The sequence below is a fragment of the Somniosus microcephalus genome, chromosome 12 (genome assembly GCF_052327205.1).
Source record: "Somniosus microcephalus isolate GS21.2 chromosome 12, FLI_Smic_1.0, whole genome shotgun sequence".
Lineage (NCBI taxonomy): Eukaryota > Metazoa > Chordata > Chondrichthyes > Squaliformes > Somniosidae > Somniosus > Somniosus microcephalus.
The window spans coordinates 82,063,945-82,087,644 of NC_140998.1; the positions used below are offsets into that span (position 1 = coordinate 82,063,945).

General features: G+C 44.1%; 1 protein-coding gene across 5 annotated transcripts in view; it reads left to right on the forward strand.

The window, feature by feature from the left end:
- Nucleotides 1–626: 626 nt before the first annotated feature.
- The window catches only part of ktn1 (kinectin 1), a 133,125-nt gene continuing 110,051 nt past the window's right edge, over nucleotides 627–23,700 (forward strand). For 2 of the 5 annotated variants that reach the window (XM_086003242.1, XM_086003245.1), the window contains exon 1: nucleotides 631–793. The gene's annotated coding sequence lies outside the window, so the exon portion shown is untranslated. Of the gene's footprint in view, nucleotides 794–11,615; nucleotides 11,717–23,700 lie in introns of those variants that run through there. The other 3 variants (XM_086003246.1, XM_086003244.1, XM_086003243.1) reach the window with 3 other exon arrangements.

The following is a 23,700-nucleotide window of genomic DNA, read 5'->3' on the forward strand; positions in this document are numbered from 1 at the left end:
ATTATCATATTGCTGTTTGTGGGAGCTTGCTGTGCACAAATTGGCTGCCGCGTTTCCATTACAATAGTGACTACCTTGCACGAGGGGTGGGCGTTGCGGGGACTGGAGTGCATTATCACCCCGGCAAACCAAATTTTAGTTTAATTTGTTAAGTTTTAGTTAAAGTTATATTAAGTTACAGTTAATTGAGTTAATTTGGTTCAACACAAAAGAGGACCCCGGCCAACACAATTTTAATTTAAGTTGTTAAGTTTCCTTTAATGTTTTATTAGTTACAGTTATTTGATTTATTATTATACACCCACTCAAAAGAGTTCTGAAGAAGGGTTTCGACCTGAAACGTTAACTCTGTTTTTCTCTCCACGGATGGTGCCTGGCCTGCTGAGTTTTTCCAGCGTTTTTTGTTGTTATTTCGGATTTCCAGCATCCGCAGTATTTTGCTAGAGTACAATAGTGACTCCACTTTAAAAAAGAAGCACTGTAATTGGCTGTAAAAGCGCTTTGGGACGTCCGGTGGTCGTGCAAGGCGCTATATAAATACAAGTCGGTCTTTTCTTTCTTGGTGGGGTCCTTGCTGGAGTTCGCGGTGCATTCCCGCTTTAAGAGTTGAGCCTGGAGCGGAGACGCGGCGCCGGGATTGGCTGCTGGCCGGGACGCCGCTTCTGCAATAAAGCCAACGTCACCGAAGCGCCCGCACGCCGTGTCCCTGCCTTCTGCCGATTGGGAGCCGGACTGGGCTAGGCACTGAGAGCCAGAGCCGGAGCCGGCCTCGTCTCGCCGCACCGCCCGTCAGGTGAGTGACCGAGGAGGGGGAGACGGCGACTCAGGCAGGACTCTTCTCCGAGAGCAGAGCCGGATTGCGCTAGCTTAGGCCCGGCCCTGACCTCCGATTCCGGGGCTGAGCCGGACCGAGCCGGGCCGCGGGAGGGAGTGGCTGTGATTTCATGCGGGGCCAGAACTGGGCACCCAGCGGGCCCCGGGCCCGGCCCTGTCGTCGGGACGTAACCTCGCTTGATCCCTCACCAGCTGCGGCTCCCCACTCCCGAGGCCCAGAAGGGCTTCACCTCGGTGGGAATTGGTTTCGAGGTTTGCGGGGATGTTGGGCGAAGTGTTTGGGGTGGTCGAGGGTTTGAGGGGATCCACCTCGGCTGTTCTCTCCCCGCCCGCGCCTCCTCCAACAGGCGGCGGCTGCACGGTTTTCTGCTGCTCTTCACCAGAGGTCGGGCTCCCTTTTATGTCTCGAGCACCGCCCTGTAATATTACATGTCTTGGCACCGTGTTTGTCTCTCCGCTCGCCTTCCTCGCCCATATTGCTATGTACATTCAGGCAATACATATTTTTTGGTACAACACTGACCGAGAGAACCGCGCAGTCCCTTGTTTTGGGCATCCTGGTGTTGCTATTATAGTATTATTAGTACACATGATTACAAACTGCATTTTTCTAGTCCACAACAATCATTAATCAGTTAAAAGTTTTATTGCTACATCTAAAGTCCATCAGAGAAATCGCCCACCTCTGGCTGAAGTGGGTAGGTAAAACCCTGCTTCTCTAGCCAGCCATGCTTCGTAACAAGGAGGTCGTGTGCAGCGTAGTCATGTGGGTTAGTTCCCCTTTCTCCACCGGCTATGTTAATATTTGATAACTGAATGTTTATCAAGTAAATGGAAAAAAATGTATATTGTAGGCTGTAACATAAAATATCTTTTTTTTAAAAGGCTACCCTTTTTATAGGTTGCCTGCAAATTTGAAATATTAGCCAAGTCACCTTCATCTGATTATTTGTTTAATCCTCTTTGACAAGCGTTGTCACTGAGACAGGGGCTAGGACAAACATTTAAAAACTACAGTAAGGAAGCCATATTTTTATTTCCACCCATTACTTTGACTATGGTTTATTATTTCAGTGTTTCAAATGCTTTCTACATCAATGCTGTCTGTGATCTCTACTATGATAACAGGGTAGGGATTACTAAAGCTGCATATGATTTGGTGTCCATTTTCTACAAATATATCCAGACAGAACAAGGTGATTTTTGACATTTCTGAAGTTAGACATACAAGTTTGGATCTTTGCAGTAAGTTGAAACTTCTAAAATTGCTTAAAAATTTGTATTGCATTGCAGTATTCTATTCAGCTCCTCTCCCTTACACTCCTCCCTGGAGTTCAATGGGTGTCCTTCAGTACCTTGCCCAAGTCATTTTTTGTGATCATGGTTAGAGTGTTGGAATGCTGCTTGCCTGTAGATTGCATTGTAACTGAGCCTGATCTTGTCTTCATCTGCTGTCCACATATGCACTTGAAGCACTGGTTGGTAGATAGTGATCAGGAGTGAAAACTGTGGCCAATTTTCCTAGCCTTAATGCAGGGGTCCTGACTGCCACCTTGGCTAAGAAGGACTGCTGAGTGATGTTGAGTGCAGCAAGAGGTTGAGGAGGCACAGGAAGCTGTATTCACAACCTCACAAGGTGTCATTTGTGACTTTTTTTGTCCTGTGGGTGGGGTGCAAACTGGATTGGAAGATCTTGCATACGGATTGATGGGGGCTTAGTTGCAAGGCAACAACATGTTACAGAACTTTAGAGACAGAGAAAATTGAAGACCGAATAGTTGTTGGAGAGAGTGGAGGGGCAAAGGGTGACTGGATTAAACCTGGGATCTTCCATGTCTAGATGGTTCACTCCCTGTTGAATAAACCTATGGAGCCATTGGGGACCCCAGTGTTCTATACTCACTTGTTTACAACATAAAAATGGCTTGCTCAGTTGTGCAAAGTGCATGCGCTCCTTGAAATTTCACCATTTTCAGTTGGGATACTAATCCATGGTGTTTGATGCTCCTGATTTGGCTGCTGTGGAGTTCCCTGGGCAGATCCACTTTGGTTTCAAAGCCAAAACATAAAATCTCGGTTCAGTGCTGCACTTGATCAACAGCTTGACATCTGGATAAATCCTGAGTGTCTGTCAGTAATAATTTGCATTTATTAGGGTATTTAACATACAAAACTGCCCAAAGGTGCTTTGCACATGGAAACAAACAGGGAAACAGACATTGAGCTATGGAGGGAGAGATTGAGAGTGACTGCAAGCCTGGCCAAAGTGGTGGGTTTTGTGAAAGTTTCTAAAGGTAATGAGCAATGGACAGTTGGTGGGGTTTAGGGAGGCAGTTTGAGAGAGTGGGACCAAGGCAGCTGGAGGATTTGTTACCAACGGTAGGGTGAGGGACACGAGGTGAGAGTCAAGAGGACTGGAAGAAGTCCGAGAGTTATAGGATCGAGCGAGGTTTTTGAGGGAATTGAAGGTGAGCATGAGGTGTTGGGATATGTTTGGGTACAGAGAGCCAGTGTGAGTCAACAAGAATGGAGGTGATTGATGAGCAAGTGGGACTTGGTGTAGGACAGGAAGCACTTCGGACAAGTTGCAGTTTGAGGATGAAACCAGAAAAGAGAAAAAGAGAATAATTGAACCTTGGATAAGGGTTTCGGGGGTGGAGGGGAGTCGGTGTTGCAGAAGTGGAAATAGATGGTCTTGGTGTGGATAGGATGTGGGATATAAAGCTTGCCTTAGGGTTGAACTGTCTGGTTCAATCTCAGCAAGGGAGTGCAATTTGTGGTGAGGGCTAAAATAATGACTTGGCTCTTCCTGGCATTAAGTTGGAGGAAGCTGTGCTTCATCCATGACGATGTCAGACAGGCGGGCTCACGGCATGGAAGCAATCCTTTTGAGAGCTGTCATCACCATACGTGTTGAAGTTGACCTGTGTCTGATGTCACTGAGGAACAGGAGAGGGCCAAGGACAGAACCTGCAGGATTCTGCAGGTGACTGCGGGGGTGGGATGTGTAGCCAATAAAGGAGTTTAAAAAAAAAAAAAAAAAAAAAAAAAAAAAATTGTTCTTGGGCTGTGGGTGACACCAGGAAGGTAAATTGTTCTTGGGCTGTGGGTGACACCAGGAAGGTAAATTGTTCTTGGGCTGTGGGTGACACCAGGAAGGTAAATTGTTCTTAGGCTGTGGGTGACACCAGGAAGGTAGCATTATTTGCCCATCCCTAGTTGCTCTGAAGCACTGAGTCAATAATGTAGTGTGGGACTTGCCCAACCAGGTGAGAGTAGCAGGCTACCTTCCCTGCAGGATATTAGTGAACCAGTTGAATTTTTACGACAATCCGGCAGCTTTCATGGTCATTTTTATCTTGGTACTAGCCCACAAATGACCAGATTTATTGAATTCAGTTTCACAACTCACCATGGTGAGATTTGAACACAAAATGCTATATGTGTGGGAGGGAAAAAAATTGACTTCTAATTATATGGCTGTTGTAGCTTTTATGTTCTATAAACTTTAGCAGGTATATTAAGTTGAGGAAAACAGATTATGGGCAGAGAGTGTGTATCTTCATTTATTGTTCGATTTATAAAAAAAAAAGTTACATTTTGAAGCCAACTAATTATCTTACCTTTTGATGCAAAGACCAATGCTAATCATTTGCACATGTGAGTCAGATTCTGATTTCTAACCTGTATGAGACACGCTCACTGACACAGAAAGGCAGACATACAGTTTCTGTCCTCTTCAGATTTGATGTTGCTTTTTTTCACGTTGAATTTTGAAACCGAACAAAGTCCCTTCGAGGGAGAGGAGAGGAAGGAAGTAAGGTTGAGAGTAAGGGCTTTTGGCCTCATGCCACCTGCCCACGGGTAGATGTAGAGTTAAGGATGAGGTACGTGATAGCGGAGCAAGGAGGAGGAAAGGAAGTAGGAAAAATAGGTAGTGGGAAGGTGAAGTGATGGGGGACGTAATGGGAGCAAGGAGATGGGGGGGGAAGCTCAAATGATTGGGGGAAAGAGCATGGAAAGGGAGCCACTGAGCACCACACTTTCCCTACAGCCCCACCCCAAATGTAGCCTGCAGCCATTGGTGGCTCCTTTCCCTGCCCCATCATGCCATACTTCCCACCTGAAAGGAAAGAAGAGAAAGATGGAAAAGCAGAAGAGAACAGAGGCAGACGAGGAAAGACAAAGCGTATCACAAGGACATCAGAGATAGGTAGGAGAGTGATCGTATTCTTCGACGTACTGTGTGCCACTGGGATCAACGTAATATATGAACTTTTTCCATTATTTGGTTTAATCTCATGATTTTTTGCTTTCTTTTTACTTATGGCTTGTGGATTGGTACTGATTTGTCTATTTGACTAAACTTTGCCAATGCAGGGACTTGAGCACATAAAAAAAAAATCTAGGCTGACAGGGAGTGCTGCACTGTCAGAGGTGCCATCTTTTGGATGAGATGTTAAACCGAGGCCCCGTTTGTGCTCTCAGGTGGGTGTAAAAGATCTTATGGCACTATTTTGAAGAAGAGCAGGGGAGTTATCCCGGTGTCCTGGCCAATATTTATCCCTCAACCAACATAACAAAAACAGTTTATCTGGTCATTATCATATCGCTATTTGTGGGAGCTTGCTGAGCGCAAAAATTGGCTGCTGCGTTTGCCACATTACAACAGTGACTACACTCCAAAAGTACTTCATTGGCTGAGATGTCCGGTGGTCGTGTAAGGCACTATATAAATGCAAGTCTTTCTTTCTTTACATTGGGAAGCCAGATAGTCTTGAGATAAGGAAATGGGACAAGGAGCTCGGGACAATTAGTTACATGCTAGATGGTAAACAAGTTGGCATCTGGTGTTTTGTAGGAACTACTTCATTTCTGGGGGTGTTGTTTGCACGGTGGCATAGTGGTTAGCACTGTTGCCTCAGTGCCAGGGACCCGGGTTCGAATCCGGCCTCGGGTGACTGTCTGTGTGGAGTTTGCACATTCTCCCCGTGTTTGCGTGGGTTTCCTCCGGGTGCTCCGGTTTCCTCCCACAGTCCAAAGCTGTGCGGGTTAGGTTGATTGGCTATGATAAATTGACCCTTAGTGTTAGGGGGATTAAATACGTGGGGTTACGGGGATAAGGTGGGACATGTGTTGGTGTAGGGGTTACGGGGATCGGGTGGGATATGTGTCGGTGCAGGCTCGATGGGCCGAAATGGCCTCTATCTGCACTGTGGGGTTTCTGTGATTTCTGGAACTTATCAGGACATAATTAATCATCAAGGACAGTGGGCGTGACTAGAGGCCTACAAATATATTGAGCTTTCCTTCACAATTTGTACAGACAGGAACAAAAGGTTTGATGAAGGTTACATCTCTACCCAGGTGGAAAATGGGGTAATTGTGCTTATTTCTCTGTATGGCTACTGCTTAGAGACGTTGTATGTGTCGAAACTTGGTCACATACAATAAAAGGTTTAAGTTGCAAACCCTATTTGGTGTCCCGATTTCGAATTCTCTTGGATACCGCAGAAGCTGGAAGAAAATTATTGGTTGCATTTTTTAATGAATGCTTCAGGAGAAAAGAAGAAATCTTGTCTTTGCAAAATTCAGGAATCCTTGCTACAAAAAATTGTTTCCCCCCCCCCAAAAAATTCCAGTGATCTACTGTACTTTAAAAAACAAAACAAAAAGAATAAAAAACTGGATGACTGGAGGTGGTTTTCAAGAAGTTCAACCGGAAAATGGTTAGCCTAAAGCACCAAGATTTCCTATCATGATTTGTGACTCTGGAAGACTGTGGTCATGACTGCACCAGTGAAAGAATTCATGATGGAGAAATGTTCAACCCAGTTTTTCACCATGCAAATGGTTTGACATTGGCTCACAGGAGCAAACATGCAACAGATGATACTTGATGATCTTTTGAAACATTCAAGTTATAGCTGGCTGTTACTTTATTTCCAATTCCCCCCCCCCCCCCCCCACCCCATTCATTAAGGAGCACTTCCTGAATGTGACGAGCCATGTTGTGCAACTAAGTAGCAGTTCATGTGTGAAACTAGGAATTTTGACTCAACCATCACAGTTGAATGCACTCCTGTACTTTAGCCAGTGTCCACGTATTAACTCTTTCAGCAAGGACTGCTGGATCCTACCAGGAATTGGTTTACTGTTCTCTTACAATGTTTTATGTTGTTCACTCCTCCGCCCCTTTCTCCCCCCACAAAAACGCTGAGGCACCGAGGAAAATTGGTGCATCACTACAACTTCCCTGGCAGAGACTATTTAACTCTGCACAGCCCAGGGCCCTTCCTGAACTTCATGGTTCAGTACTGTCATGCTATGCTAGAGGCCTTCCCCTGGGAGGTTACTTTTAGGTCTTGTGATATACTGGGATGTGTGTGTGTGTTTATTGAGCATAAGCAATAGAAATAGGAGCAGGAGTAGGCTGTTTGGCCCCTCTAGCCTGTTCTGCCATTCAATAAGATCATGGCTGATCTGATCTTGGCCTCAACTCCACTTTCCTGCCCGCTCCCCATAACCCACGACTCCCCTGTAGCTCAAACATCTGTCTATCTCCGCCTTGAATATATTCAATGACTCCACCTCCACAGCTCTTTGGGGTAAAGAATTTCAAAGATTCATGACCCTCTGAGAGAAGAAATTCTTCCTCCATCTCCGTTTTAAATGGGCGACCCCATATTCTGAAACTATGCCCCCTAGTTCTAGATTCCCCCATGAGGGGAAACAGCCTCTCTGCATCTACCCTGTTGAAGCCCCCTCAGAATCTTATGTTTCAATAAGATCACCTCTCATTCTTCTGAACTCCAATGAGTATAGGCTGAACCTGCTCAACCTTTCTTCATAAGATAACCCCTTCATCTCAGGAATCAACCTAGTAAACCGTCTCTGAACTGCCTTCAATGCAAGTATATCCCTCCTTAAATATGGAGACCAAAACTGCACGCAGTACTTCAGATGTGGTCTCTTCAGTGCCCTGTACAATTGTAGCAAGACTTCCCTGCTTTTATACTCCACCCCCCTTGTAATAAGGGCCAACATTCCATTTGCCTTCCTAATTACTTGCTGTACCTGCATGCTAACTTTGTGTACCATGTATGAGGACTCCCAGATTCCCCTGCCACAGCATTTTGTAATCTCTCTCCATTTAAATAATAATTTGCTTTTTTATTCTTCCTGTCAACGTGGATAACCTCACATTTTCCCACATTATACTCCATCTGCCAAATTTTTTGCCCACTCACTTAACCTATTTATATCCCTTTGCAGACTGTGTCCTCCTCACAACTTGCTTTCCCACCTATATTTGCATCATCAGCAAATTTGTCAGCAGTACACTCGGTCCCTTCATCCAAGTCATTAATATAGATTGTATAGTTGAGGCCCCAGCACTGATCCCTGCGGCACCCCACTAGTTACAGTTTGCCAACCTGAAAATTACCCATTTATCCCGACTCTTCTGTTAGTTAGCCAATCCTCTATCCATGTTAATACATTACCCTCAACCCAGTGAGCTCTTATCTTGTGCAGTAACCTTTTATGTGGCACCTTATTGAATGCATTCTGGAAATCCAAATACGCTACATCTACTGGTTCCCCTTGATCCACCTTGCTTGTTACATCCTCAAAGAACTCTAGTAAATTTGTCAAACAGGATTTCCCGTTCATACAATCAAGCAGAGTCAACATGGTTTTATTATGATTTTCTAAATGTACTACTTCCTTAATAATGGTTTCCAGCATTTTCCCAATGACCGATGTTAGGCTAACTGGCCTATAGTTTCCTGCTTTCTGTCTCCCTTCTTTCTTGAATAGGGGCGTTACATTTGCGGTTTTCCAATCCGCTGGGACCTCTCCAAAATCCAGGGAATTTTGGTAGATTACAACCACGCATCCATTTTCTCTGCAGCCACTTCTTTCAAGACCCTAGGATGCAGGCCATCTGGTCCAGGGGACATGTCAGCCTTTAGTCCCATTAGTTTGCCGAATATTTTTTCTCTAGTGATAGTGATTGTTTTAAGTTCCTTCCTCCCTATAGCCCCATGATTATCAAGCACTCAGAGGTCTGAAGGAACTTGAGGCACTGCATGGACAACCAGTTCACCCTAGTGGGGGATAAACCAAATCCTGGATTTGTAATTTGTCTCCAAGCCAATCGGAGCATCTGCCATACCCTTCTGACTTTCACCATTCTTCTGGGTCCTGATGTCCACAAGTTTCTGACCTTCCCAACTCTTGTCGGTCTGTCAGCACCGCACCACATGATGAGTTTGCCACTTGTACTATTTTGATACGGTGAGGAAAGGGAAGATAGTCTTGTTGAAAGTTGTTCAATGCTTTTTGATTTCTGCCCCCCCCCCCCCCTTTAGTACAAAGCATGTTGGGGAGACGAAAAGCATGTTCATATAGTGAGATTGACTGGGCAGCCTTTTGTCTCCTTTTACTGACCGAGACCACCACCAGTGCTGCTATTGATCTCTTCTCTTCTCTTCTACCCCACCCCGCCAAGCTCCATGGAGAGAATTTATCTGTGCTTGGTGCCTCTTCGAAACAAACCCTTGATTGTGAATAATTGTGGGTGCAAGCTATGTTCTGCCACCCTAAATAATGTGTAATAATACTTATATAATGATCCAAATTGAGTTGCTATTTTAAACTAGTTTAGAACAGATACAGGAATACTTTAAATCCCAAATCGGTTTACGCTTCACCTCACTGAGAATTCTTAAAGCTTGTTGTACTTGACCTTTCAGAGGCTTATATGCATTAGGTGAACAGAGCTGAGATATTGAAGCAGCGTTACCTTTTGCAAATAATCCTGGAGTGTTTTGCTTAGTTTCAGAATACCATACAACTTGCTGGTCTTTTGTTGTGCCTAAGGTGGTATGTTGCTAAGAAATTCTGGAAACTAATTACTTAAGTCAGCAAACCTGGATTTTGAAAATACTGCCATTCCAGGATGGCTAACCTTTCAAAGCTCAAGAATTAAATTGGATACTGACAGAGGCTATATAGTAAAATAAAGTAAGCTAGCAGATATTTTAACTGTGGTTACAGATATATGATGCAATAAATTTTGACGCTTAACATATCAGTGAGAGAAACTGTTCTACTTGAGATAGATATGATCAGCAAAGAAACAGAAGATAGGAGCAGGAGTAGGCCATTCGGCCCCTCGAGCCTACTCCGCCATTCAATGCGATCATGGCTGATCATCCAAGTTCAGTACCCGGTCCCTGCTTTCTCCCCATACCCCTTGATTCCTTTAGCCTTAAGAAATATATCCAACTCCTTCTTGAATATATTTAATGAATTGGCCTCTACTGCCTTCTGTGGTAGAGAATTCCACAGGTTCACCACTCTCTGGGTGAAGAAATTCCTCTTCATTTCTGTCCTAAATGGCCTACCCCTTATCCTTAGACTGTGACCCCTGGTTCTGGATTCCCTGACCATCGGGAACATCCTCCCTGCATCTAGTCTGTCCAGTCCTGCCAGAATTTTATAAGTTTCAATGAGATCCCCTCTCATTCTTCTAAACTCCAGCGAGTACAAGCCCAATCGACCCAATCTCTCCTCATACGTCATTCCTGCCATCCCAGGTATCAGCCTGGTGAATCTTCGCTGAACTCCTTCCATGGCAAGAATATCCTTCCTCAGATAAGGCGACCAAAACTGCACACAATACTCAAGATGTGGTCTCACCAAGGCCCTGTACAACTGCAGCAGACATCCTTGTTCCTGTACTCAAACCCTCTCACTATGAAGGCCAACATACCATTTGCCGCCTTAACCGCCCATCCTCACTGATCATCCAGAAAGAAAATACAGTTCTCTTTTCTTCTGCCACACCGTCAAAATTGCAGCATCCAGCTGTTGAGTTATTCCAGTTGTCACTCCTGTTCTATTGCATTTAAAGGTATCTCGCTTAAATTTGTTGGAGGAAGAAATGCAGCAAGATAGGCCATCAAAACTGATCAGGTTGCATTTTTTTCTGCCTCTTTTTGCAATGCTCATCTTTTGTGCTCGTATTGGTATTTTTATCAGTAGAAATTTAAACATGTCTATTTTTGTAGTGATATCTTTTCATAAGTACAGTACTGAAATGTTGGTGATAATTCATATATACATGAATTTCTCTAGGATAGGAGATCTATCCAGTCGTTCCTAAATGGCAGTCATTCAATTGACGGGTGAATCTGACAGTTTCAGTGAAGGGATAATTACTAGTCCTAGCCCTTTTCGGGCTACTCCAGATCAGGTGTATTCCCCAGACGTTCACCTTCAACTAAAGTTAGAGATAGCCGAATTCTATAAGACACTTAATTGGGTCTAAAGGTTCAGACTACCTCTCCCTAAAGGAAAGGAACGACGTAAAGATGTTACCGTCCTCCAGATAGCACTTTTTAAATAAGTTTAACTAGACTGTAACCTTCCAGATATTATCTGGAATTCTGCAACTCCTTACAAAAGAGTGTACAGAAATTGAGTTTGCAAATTTGATACAGAAATACTACTTGAGACAATTCTAAAGATATATAGATTTATTTAAGAGCTGACATACAGTTAGTTAACAGCTGTTGAGCCAATCGCAACTTTAACAGTTCAAAATACAAATAGCTTACATTTCTTATTCTCAGAGATCCTTATTCTCAAATCTTAACTTGGTACATTTTTATTTCTATTATTCTTAATCCAGAATATCCACCAAAATCAAATAAGAGTACCTGTTTGATCCCGGAGACTTAAAGAATTAAAAACTTAGAGCCTGCCTCTGAAGTTGAGAATCGCTTGCCCTTTCCAGTGACTTCTGACTTTCCATCTGAAAAGCTCTTTTTATACTTTTTTAGTGGTTTATTCTTTGAAGTTTTCTGCTGAGGTAAGCTAATTATCTCTAGTCATTCTTTCTGTTGACTTTTTTCTATACTTACTGCCAATTCAACTGTTAGCTTGCAGACTTCTGTCTGTTGTTTAGGTGTTCCAAAACTTCTTATTAAAAAAAAAAAAAATGACAGTAGTATTTATTTGATGTCATTCTTACTAAGTTCTTTCATTCAATTCTTAATATCACCGTAACTGGTTATAATCAGATGTTGTGACTCCTATGTGTTCCAAGTTCAATGCAAACACAATGTGATTGCTTGGTGAATCTATTGAAGTAATATCTACAAAGTCTTCTGTAGGTATCATATTTACAACATGTAAGTCAAAAACACTTCAACTAGGGTGTTTGTTTTCCTAGCCATCTTAGTTGGTTATATTACTGACTTATGTTGCCTGTCTTTCATTTGATGTTACTTTTATCAAAAGCACATTGTTTTTTAATATTCTGTGTTTCTGTTCGAAGTGTTAATTTTTAACACTTGGGCATTGCTATTGTGTTGGTTCCAAACTGCAGACATTCTGGAAGCTGCAACTTGCTGTTTCAACAGGACCATTGTCTCAGTATTAACAATCAATTCCCATTTCAAAAACTTGTGTGGTGTTTACAACTTGTGTTACACTTCATTTTATCTCAGAAGCCTGTATTGACACAGCTTGTGTCGCCGAGGCTTTCTAGACTTTTAAACCCAGTCTGTCATGTATTAATATCAGAAATCTGTTCATAGGATGGTGTATCTCTTGGAATATGGCATTTTCCTTTACATCAGTTTGAGATTTAATTTCATTGTATGATCCCGTGCATGTTGGAGGAAATGTTAATGAAGTATCATTCACTTTAGACAATCTTATCATTTGAACTACTGATGGACCTCTTTGTTCCGAATGGGAGGCATTAGCTTGGAGGGCAGTTTGAATGCTCTGATTGCTGTAGTGAACAAATATAATTAGATCAGATTAATTAAAGAGCAGAAGGAGCTAATTCTATTTTTGCAACTTTTCCTCAGCAGTGCACATTATGTTTTCCTCTTATGCTTTTAAAGTGTTTGTTGACTAGGTATTAGGGTTGCAAAATTCTGGGAATTTTTAAAAGAGGAAACTTTCCATGGGAATTTTTGGGAATTTTGGGAATTTATGGGAATTTTGAGTTTTTTTGCACACTGATGGTTTTTGTCTCTGACCCTTATATTATCTTTGTCGTCAAAATAGACATACTGTTCCATACAAATAAAAACAGGTTTTCAAAACTTTATTTAGATTATAATTTTGAACTTTATTGAACCCCCACAAAAAAGACCCATCTAAAATAAAATAAAGAGCGTCAGCTTATTTAGCCTGTAATTTGTCCTTATTTTGTCCCTTTGAGTCTTCTACTCCTGAGTCTTCTGAGTCTTCTACTCCTCATTGCTCCTCCTGATTCTCTGACTCTGGCTCTGACATGTCCATTTCCTCCTCTGTGTCAGTGTCTAGCTGTGTGGTGGACACTTCTGTATCTGGCTCAATAAGTTGTAGGTTCGCCCGGATAGCCACCAGTTTCTCCACTCTCTTGTTAGTCAGCCTGTTGCGCACCTTTGTATGCGTATTCCCAAAAAGCGACCAGTTTCGTTCAGAGGCCGCTGATGAAGGTGGGATTTGGAGTATCACCGATGCAATAGGTGACAGGGCCTCAGATGCACAAAGTCCCTTCCACCAGGTATGTGCACTGATATACTTGCATGATTCCCATACCCCATCCCCATTCCAAAGACCTTGCTTGGTAGAGAACTTTGCCAGACTTCCCAGAACTTTGCCCACATCCAGATTGAGATGGTGTGAGAGGGTAGAAATCACACTGTAAGCGCTGTTGATCTGTTCTCCAGAAAGTATTGGTCTCCCAACATGCTTTGAATCCAGCATGTATGCTGCAGCATGAATCGGCTTGACACAAAATTCTTGACGCGTCTATGAATTGAACAATTGCCTTCTCCTCTGCTTTGAGCAGCAGGGATGTGGGTAGGGCAATGCTGATTTTGTTCTTTTAAATCAGTAAAAAGCCTGAGAACATCTGACAAGACAGCGTCATCTCCTTCAATCTGAGCAATTGCAGATGCTACTGATGAGAGTAGTTTAAGGCTGCTAACCATTCTCTCCCAAAACACATCATCCAGCAGTATTTTCTTGATGGTGGTTTCCATATCCCCAGACTGGGATATTGCCATTTCTTGCAGCGACTCCTTACCCTCCAGAAGGCTGTTGTACATTATGACAACACCACCCCATCTAGTGTTGTTGGGCAGCTTCAGTGTGGTGTTCTTGTTCTTTGTCATTTGCTTGGAGTTGTAGGTTGCTGCAACTACCTGTTTTCCCCTGACATACTTAACAACTTGCTTGGCTCTCTTGTACAGTGCTTCCATGGTTCTCAAACCCATGATGTCCTTGAGGAGCAGGTTAAGCCCATGAGCTGCGCACCCAATAGATGTAATATGAGGGTAGGCCTCCTCCACTTGAGCCCAAGCAGCCTTCATATTCGCAGCATTGTCAGTAACTACTGCAAAGACCTTTTGTGATCCAAGATCGTTGATGACTGCTTTCAGCTCATCAGCAATGTATGTGCCTGTGTGCCTGTTGTCCTTCGTGTCTGTGCTCTTGAAGAACACTGGGAGAGGAGTGGAGACGATGTAGTTTATGATGCCCTCCCCTCGTACATTTGACCACCCATCTGAGATAACTGCAACACAGTCTGCCATCGCTATTGTTTCTTTGAGCTTTCCTTGGACTCTGTTATACTCAGCCTCCAGCAAATAAGTAGACAAAGCATGTCTGGTGGGAGGACAGTATGCAGGGCGAATAACATTGAAAAATCTCTTCCAGTACACATTGGCTGTGAGCATGAGGGGTGAGCCTGTTGCATATACAGCTCGAGCAAGGCACTCCTCGGCATTCTTCTGGCTATGGTTATCCATTGTATCAAAGAACCTTCCAAGTGGGCCAGGAGTTGCTGATGATAAGGTTAGGGAGGGCATCACGAGGGAAATTAGAGAAGCGTGCAATAAGAGCACAGCTGTCATCATAGGTGACTTTAACTTACATATAGATTGGACTAGCCTAATCAGTAAAAATAATGAGGAGGAGGAATTCCTTGAGTGTTTGAGGGATGGTTATCTGGATCAATATGTCGAGGAACCAACTCGGGAACAGGCTATATTGGACTGGGTACTGTGCAATGAGAAGGGACTAATCAGTAATCTTGTTGTACGGGGACCCTTGGGTCAGAGCGATCATAACATGATCGATTTCTCACTCGAAATGGAGAGCGAAGAAATTGACTCAGAGACTAAGGTCCTGAATTTAAACAAGGGGAATTATGATGCCATGAGACGGGAACTGAGTAGGTCTGATTGGACAACGTTCCTGGGAGGACTGGAGGTAGATAAACAATGGCAAACATTTAAAGATAGAATGACAAAATTGCAAAAATTGTTTATACCAATCTGGCATAAAAGGAAATCTAAAAAGGTGACTCAACCGTGGATAACAGGGGAAATTAGAGACAGCATAAAATCCAAAGATAGGGCGTATAAAATAGCCAAAAAAAGCGCCAGAGCGGAAGATTGGGAACAGTTTAAGATAGAGCAAAGGAGGGCAAAGGGCATAATCAAGAGGGGCAAAATAGCTTACGAAAACAAGCTGGCGGAAAATATAAAAACTAACTCCAAAAGCTTTTATAAGTATATCAAAAGGAAAAGACTGGTGAAAACCAAAGTTGGTCCATTGCAGTCAGATACGGGGGAATATATAATGGGAAATAAGGAAATGGCAGATCAACTAAATGCATACTTTGGGTCAGTCTTTACGAAGGAAGACACAAAAAACCTCCCTGGGATATCGGGAAAAATAGGGACATTGGCAAAGGAGGAACTGACGCAAATCAATATCTCTAAGGATATGGTGTTAAGGAAGCTAAAGGGATTGAAGGTGGACAAATCCCCAGGGCCTGATAACATGCATCCTAGGGTACTGAAGGAGGTGGCCCTAGAGATAGCGGATGCACTAAGGATGATTTTTCAGAATTCATTAGACTCGGGAACAGTGCCGATGGATTGGAGGGTAGCTAACGTTACCCCACTATTCAAAAAGGGGGGTAGGGAAAAAGCAGGTAATTACAGACCTGTAAGCCTTACATCAGTTGTGGGCAAAATGCTGGAGTCCATCATTAAGGATGAAATAGCGGAGCACTTAGCAAATGGGGACAGGATAGGACAGAGTCAACATGGATTTACAAAGGGTAAATCGTGCTTGACTAATCTATTGGAATTTTTTGAGGGAGTAACTGGTAGAATAGATGGGGGAGAGCCAGTAGATGTGGTGTACCTGGACTTCCAAAAGGCCTTCGATAAGGTCCCACATAAAAGATTAGCATGGAAAATTGAGGCTCATGGGATAAAGGGGAAAGTTTTGGCGTGGATAGGGAACTGGCTGTCAGATAGAAAACAGAGAGTTGGAATAAACGGCTCATTTTCTGAATGGCAGGCAGTAACAAGTGGGGTACCACAGGGATCTGTCCTGGGCCCCCAGCTGTTCACAATTTACATTAATGACCTGGATCAGGGAGTCGGATGCAGCATTTCCAAATTTGCAGACGACACTAAACTAGGAGGGGGGGTGGGCTCAGAGGAAGAGACCAGGAAGCTCCAGAGCGATTTGGACAGACTGGGCGATTGGGCGGATAAATGGCAGATGCACTATAATGTGGACAAGTGCGAAGTTATCCACCTTGGGTGCAGGAACGGGAGGGCAAATTATTATTTAAATGGCAATAGATTGGGAGAGGGGGAAGTACAGAGAGACCTGGGTGTTCTTGTACACCAGTCACTGAAGGCGAGCATGCAGGTGCAACAGGCGGTCAAGAAGGCAAACGGTATGCTGGCCTTCATAGCAAAAGGGTTAGAATACAGGAACAGGGATACCTTGCTGCAGCTGTACAGGGCACTGGTGAGACCACACCTCGAGTACTGTGTACAGTTTTGGTCGCCTCATCTGAGGAAGGATGTTCTTGCCATGGAGGGGGTGCAGCGGCGATTCACCAGGCTGATACCAGGAATGGCGGGAATGACCTATGAGGAGAGACTATGTAGTTTAGGGATGTACACACTGGAGTTTAGAAGATTGAGAGGGGACCTCATAGAAGTGTATAAAATTCTGACAGGTCTAGACAGACTGGATGCAGAAGGAATGTTTCCCTTGGCGGGTGAGAACAGAACTAGAGGACATAATTTAAGGATAAGGGCTAAACCATTTAGGACAGAGATGAGGGGGAATTTCTTCACTCAGAGAGTGGTGAACCTGTGGAACTCATTGCCACAGAGGGCAGTGTACGCCAGCTCATTAAATATATTTAAGAGGGAATTAGATATATTTCTACGGGCAAAAGGGGTTAAGGGTTACGGAGAGAAGGCGGGGACGGGATACTGAATTAAAAGATCAGCCATGATCTCATCGAATGGCGGAGCAGGCACGAAGGGCCGAATGGCCTACTCCTGCTCCTATCTTCTATGTATCTATGTATCTATAAGGAGCCTGATGCTGAATGAGAACCATCATCTTCTTGAATGGAAGCAGAGGAACTCTGGGCTGACTGCTGTGAGCTTTGAGTGAAGTTGTTGCATTTGGATAAATGCTGCTGCATCTTTGTGGCATTCTTTACATATGGCTTTCTACAGTGTTTGCACATGTACACAGTCTTTCCATCTTTAATGCCTGGGGTAAAATGCTTCCACACATCCGACGGTAAACGTGGCATTGTTCTATGCAGAGAAATAAAGGGCATTCATCTCTGTGTCGAACTGCGGTCGATCAGCACGATTGCAACAGGGTGAGTACATTTTTGCTGATGCTCCATGTGATGGAAGCATGACCTGTACACACACGACGCTACATCACCAATAGTGTATTATTTTGTATATTTTAAATTGAAGGACAACAGAGTTCAACAAGTAACTGGTTTATTTGGTATAAAGTCTGATTTACTTACTGCATCATCACAACATCAGCAGAAAACAAAATGACTTCCCTCAGGCCCCCTAACCTGGATCTTAAAAAAACTATAGCAGTCTTACAGATGCCTGCAGGCCAATCACAATTCGATATGCAAATATTACAAATAGAGGGAGCTAATCGCTCATCCACTCATCCAACCAATCAGGACACATTTGTTCACAGTCACACACAAAACTTGTAATTATTAAAACAAGCCAAGTAAGAAGATAAACATATATTGATTAAGAAATTCCTTAATAATTAAGATTCCATCTCTGTTAGTAATTTTAAGAGAGGACCTGTGGGGGAAAAAAAATACAAAAAAAACAATATTATGCTAGCATGTGCTTTTTTGGGCAAAATTCCCAAGCTAAAGTTCCCGTGGAAAATTTCCGGAAATTTACCGGAAACTTTCCACCCCTTTGCAACCCTACTAGGTATGTCTGCTTGTCTCGTGTATTGGCTATTAAGTGCTAATGGTTGCAGAGAGGGCTGTTCGATCACTGCGCACGGTAAAGATAATTTCTATAAAAGCAGAGTTTAGACTTGCGTAATCTTATGAAGGTGACAGCTGTCAAAACCAATTGAGTAATGAAAATAAAGCAAAATAACCAGTTTTGTTCGAATATCAGGGTAATGATGCATGTGCAGTTGTTGCAAAGAAATATGGGACGTCAGTAATCTTTCTAGTGCCTGAAGCCTTTTACACTTACTTTGTTGGGCTCTGTGTAGTTGGTTTTAACTCTGAAACTCCAATCTAATGAACCTCCGTAAACACTCTCACCCGTAATATTTTGTGTTGGAGATGCATACAACTTAATAGCAATTTTAAAGAAATGTGGGTTTTGCAAGATAGTTAGGTGTACCATAATTTTTTAATTTTAATTAAAATATTGGAGAGAAATTAATGTACGTTCTTAATACAGTGGTACATTTGAACTATTTGCCAGAAATAATTCTGGAAGAGTAAAAGTCAAGAAATTCTCTTCACTGAAGTTTGTACTCAACAAAATGTTAAGTTCGATATCTAAGATAAAGCTAGCCTTTCCTCACTGATCATCGAGAGAACTAACAGTTCTCTCTTCTCCTCTGCCACACCCTCAAAATTGCAGCATCCAGCTGTTAAATTATTCAATTTTTTTGTTGTCTCCACTACTACGCCTGGAAATTCATTCCATCTGTTCACGCTGTCATTTTGAACTTTTTCCCAGTTACTGTCATGAAAATCTCATGTGGCACCTTATTGCAGGCCTTCTGAAAGCCCATGTATATCTCACCCACTACATTGCCCTTGTCTACTGTTGGTTAAACATGACCTTCCTTTTAGAAAACCATGCTGATGATTTATTTTGATGATCTCATTCCCCTCAGATCTATTGTGGCCTCTCGCCCCTGCTGCTCCCTCTTGCAACCCCCCACCTTAATGTCACGTAAAGTCCATATCATTTCTATCCTCGTTGACTTTTATTGGCTCCCCATCTCTCTGCATTGACTTCAAAATCCTTGTTTTCATCTACTGATCCATCCATGGTCTTGCTCCTCTGCAACCCCCTTCAACCCTGGCCTAACTCCACCATATTTAAAAAAAAAAATTGTTTATGGGATGTGGGCATCGCTGGCAAGGCCAGCATTTATTGCCCATCCCTAATTGCCCTTGAGAAGGTGGTGGTGAGCTGCTTTCGTGAACTGCTGCAGTCCGTGTGGTGAAGATACTCCCACAGTGCTGTTAAGGAGGGAGTTCCAGGATTTTGACCTAGTGACGATGAAGGATCAGCGATATACTTCCAAGTCAGGATGGTGTGTGACTTGAAGGGGAAGTTGGAGGTGGTGTTGTTCCCATGCGCCTGCTGCCCTTGTCATTCTAGGTGGAAGAGTTCGCGGGTTTGGGAGGTGCTGCCGAAGAGGCCTTGGCGAGTTGCTGCAGTGCATCTTGTAGATGGTACACACTGCAGCCACGGTATGCCGGTGGTGGAGGGAGTGAATGTTTAAGGTGGTGGATGTGGTGCCAATCAAGCAGGTTGCTTTGTCCTGGATGGTGTCGAGCTTCTTGAATGTTGTTGGAGCTGCACTCATCCAGGCAAGTGGAGAGTATTCCACCACACTCCTTACTTGTGCCTTGTAGATTGTGGAAAGGCTTTGCGGAGTCGGGAGGTGAGACACTCGCCGCAGAATACCTAGCCGCTGACCTCTTGTTGCCACAGTATTTGTGTCTGGTCCAGTTAAGTTTCTGGTCAATGGTGACTCCCCAGGATGTTGATGGTGGGAGATTCGGCGATGGTAATGCCGTTGAATGTCAAGGGGAGGTGGTTAGACTCTCACTTGTTGGAGATAGTCATTGCCTGGCACTTATCAGCCCAAGCCTGAACGTCATCCAGGTCTTGTTGCATGCGGGCATGGACTGCTTCATTATCTGAGGAGTTGTGAATGGCGCTGAAAACTTTGCAGTCATCAGCGAACATCCCCATTTTTGACCTTATGTTGGAAGGAAGGTCATTGATGAAGCAGCTGAAGATGGTTGGGCCTAGGACACTGCCCTGGGGCTGAGATGATTGTCCTCCAACAACCACAACCATCTTCCTTTGTGCTAGGTATAACTCCAGCCAGTGGAGAGTTTACCCCCCGATTCCCATTGATTTCAGTTTTACTAGGGCTCCTTGATGCCACACTTGGTCAAATGCTGCCTTGATGTCAATGGCAGTCACTCTCCTCACCCCTGGAATTCAGCTCCATGTTTAGACCAAGGCTGTAATGAGGTCGGGAGCCGAATGGTCTTGGCGGAACCCAAACTGGGCATCAGTGAGCAGGTTTTTGGTGAGTAAGTGCCGCTTGATAGCACTGCCGATGATACCTTCCATCACTTTGCTGATGATTGAGAGTAGACTGATGGGGTGGTAATTGCCCGGATTGGATTTTGTCCTGCTTTTTGGGAACAGGACATACCTGGGCAGTTTTCAACATTGTCGGGTAGATGCCAGTGTTGTAGCTGCACTGGAACAGCTTGGCTAGAGGCGTGGCTAGTTCTGGAGCACAAGTCTTCAGCACGATAGCCGGGATGTTGTCAGGGCCCATAGCTTTTGCTGTATCCAGTGTGCTCAGCCTTTTCTTGATATCACGTGGAGTGAATTAAATTGGCTGAAGACTGGCTTCTGTGATGATGGGGACCTCGGGCGTAGGCCGATATGGATCATCCACTCGGCACTTCTGGATGAAGATGGTTGCAAATGCTTCAGCAGTCTCTTTTGCACTCGTGTGCTGGGCTCCACCATCATTGAGGATGGGGATATTCTTGGAGCCTCCTCCTCCCATTAGTTTAATGATCCACCACCATTCATGACTGGGTGTGGCAGGACTGCAGAGCTTTGATCTGATCGTTGATTGTGGGATCGCTTAGCCCTGTCTAAAGCATGCTGCTTCTGCTTTTTAGCATGCATGTAGTCCTGTGTTGCAGCTTCCCCAGTTTGGTGCTGCATTTTTAGGTACACCTGGTGCTGCTCCTGGCATGCTCTTTTACACTCCTTATTGAACCAGGGTTGGTCCCCTGGCTTGGTGGTAATGGATATGCCGGGCCATGAGGTTACAGATTGTGGTGGAATACAATTCTGCTGCTGCTGATGGCCCACAGCACCTCATGGATGCCCAGTTTTGAGCTGCTAGATCTGTTCTGAATCTATCCCATTTAGCACGGTGGTAGTGCCACACAACACGATGGAGGGTGTCCTCAGTGTGAAGACGGGACTTTGTCTCCACAATGACTGTGCGGTGGTCACTGCTACCAATACTGTCATGGACAGAAGTATCTGCGACAGGTAGATTGGTGAGGATGAGGTCAAGTAGGTTTTTCCCTCCTGTCGGTGTGCTCCCCACGTGTCGCAGGCCCAGACTGGCAGTTATGTCCTTCAGGACTTGGCCAGCTCGGTCAGTAGTGGTGCTCCCGAGCCACTCTTGGCGATGGACATTGGAGTTGCAACCTCCTCTAGCCTTACTCCTGTGCTTTCATTCTTCCAACTTTGGTCTACTGTGTCCTTCTTGCACAATACCATTGGTGGAAAAACCTTCAGATATCTTGTTCCAAAACCCCTGTCCCTTGCTTAATCCTTCTCTGCTTTTAAAAACCTCCTCAAAACCACCTACTTAAATGCTTTTGGTCACCACCATTGCCTCCTTCTGGCCCTGCTTGGGCAAGAACTCCTCCTGTGAAGCACCTTGGAATGTTTTGCTATGTTAACGGTACTATATATAAATGTAAGATGCCAATGCTGTTAAAATTTTAATAAGTACAAGTTGAGCGTCCCAAATCTGGAGTTCCGGACTCCGGGACGATTGGTGTTAGGGGTCTGGAATCAGTAAAGTGTTCCGGAATCCGGACACCCTGAGGGAGGCTTCCCAGGCATTTCTGGACTTGGCACGTGTTTCTGATGTCCGAAGTCCAGAAATACGCAACCTGGGCTCGGGTGTTTCCGGACTTCGGACATCAGAGACATGTTCCGAAGTCTGGGAAAACCGGCTCGGCCTCGGTCCCGAGGTTGCCGGATTTGGGACGCTCAACCTGTATTCGTAAATAACACGGAGTGTCAAATAATTTTGGACGGTCAAGGTTAGTTTTATATTTGTCATACCATGTTGAATATAATTTACTTTGAGAGTTTAAATCTACCTGCGAACCTCAGTTTTGGGGTGGGGGGGATGGTTCAGAGATTGGGTTTCTGTGCTGCTTTTGTCGTGATACCTGATGCAAATTGACTGAAATAAAATTGAATTAAAAGATTGAACTGTAGTTTTGCAATCAGCTGGCATACAGTGCATTATTGGTTAAAATTTAGCTCATCTCACACATTCAAGACTCAACAGGACATAATTTTTGACAAACTATTAACTTTGCTACTTCTGCACAGGCGATGATATAATTGTCAATGCACTGATCACGACCTGCACAATAATTTGGTCTCTCCACTACAACAGTACTACATTAGCTGGATTCCCATAATACAATATTTCCGTTTTAGCTTTAACTGGGTTTAATTTAACATAGAATGACAGTGCATTCAGCCTTTTGCAGTTTAGAAAGCAATCTTAATGCACTAGATTAATTCCTGGCATGAGAGGATTGTTTTATGAGGAGAGATTGAGTAGAATGGGACTATAGTCTCTGGCGTTTAGAAGAATGAGAGGTGATCTCATTGAAACATATAAAATTCTTCGAGGGCTTGACAGGGTAAATACTGTGAGGCTGTTTTCCCCTGGCTGGAGAGGCTAGAACTGGGGGTCATAGTCTCAGGATAAGGCATTGGCCATTTTGGACTAATGAGAAATTTCTTCACTCAGAGGGTTGTGAATCTTTGGCATTAGGACATAACATAAGTCGTAGGAGCCCCTCGAGCCTGCTCCGCCATTCAATAAGATCATGGCTGATCTGATCTTGGCCTCGACTCCCTTACCATTCAAAAATCTGTCTATCTCCACCTTAAATATATTCAATGACCCAGCCTCCACAGCTCTCTGGGGAAGAGAATTCCAAAGATGCACGACTCTGAGAGAAGAAATTCCTCCTCATTTCCGATTTTAAAAGGGTGCCCCCTTATTCTGAAATTATGCCCCCTAGTTCTAGATTCCCCCATGAGGGGAAACATCCCCTCGGCATCTACCCCGTCGAGCCCCCTCGGCATTCTCTACCTCAGAGGGCTGTGGATGCTCAGTCATTGAGTATGTTCAAGACTAAGTGATATAGAGCCAACATTTGCGATCGGAGGCTTCCCACGGGCGGACGCCTCTGACCTGCAAAATGTCTACGAAAGTACCTGGTGGCCCGGGCAGAATGGCAGCTTGCGCTCCTAGTTCTCTCAGAGCCCCACATATCCCAGGGGCGTCTACAGTTTGTAGGCGCTCGTGGGATCACGTGGGCCGGCCCAACCAATAAAAGAAGAGAAGCCCCATTCATACTTTTGACAGGTCCATACGTACAGAACTGTC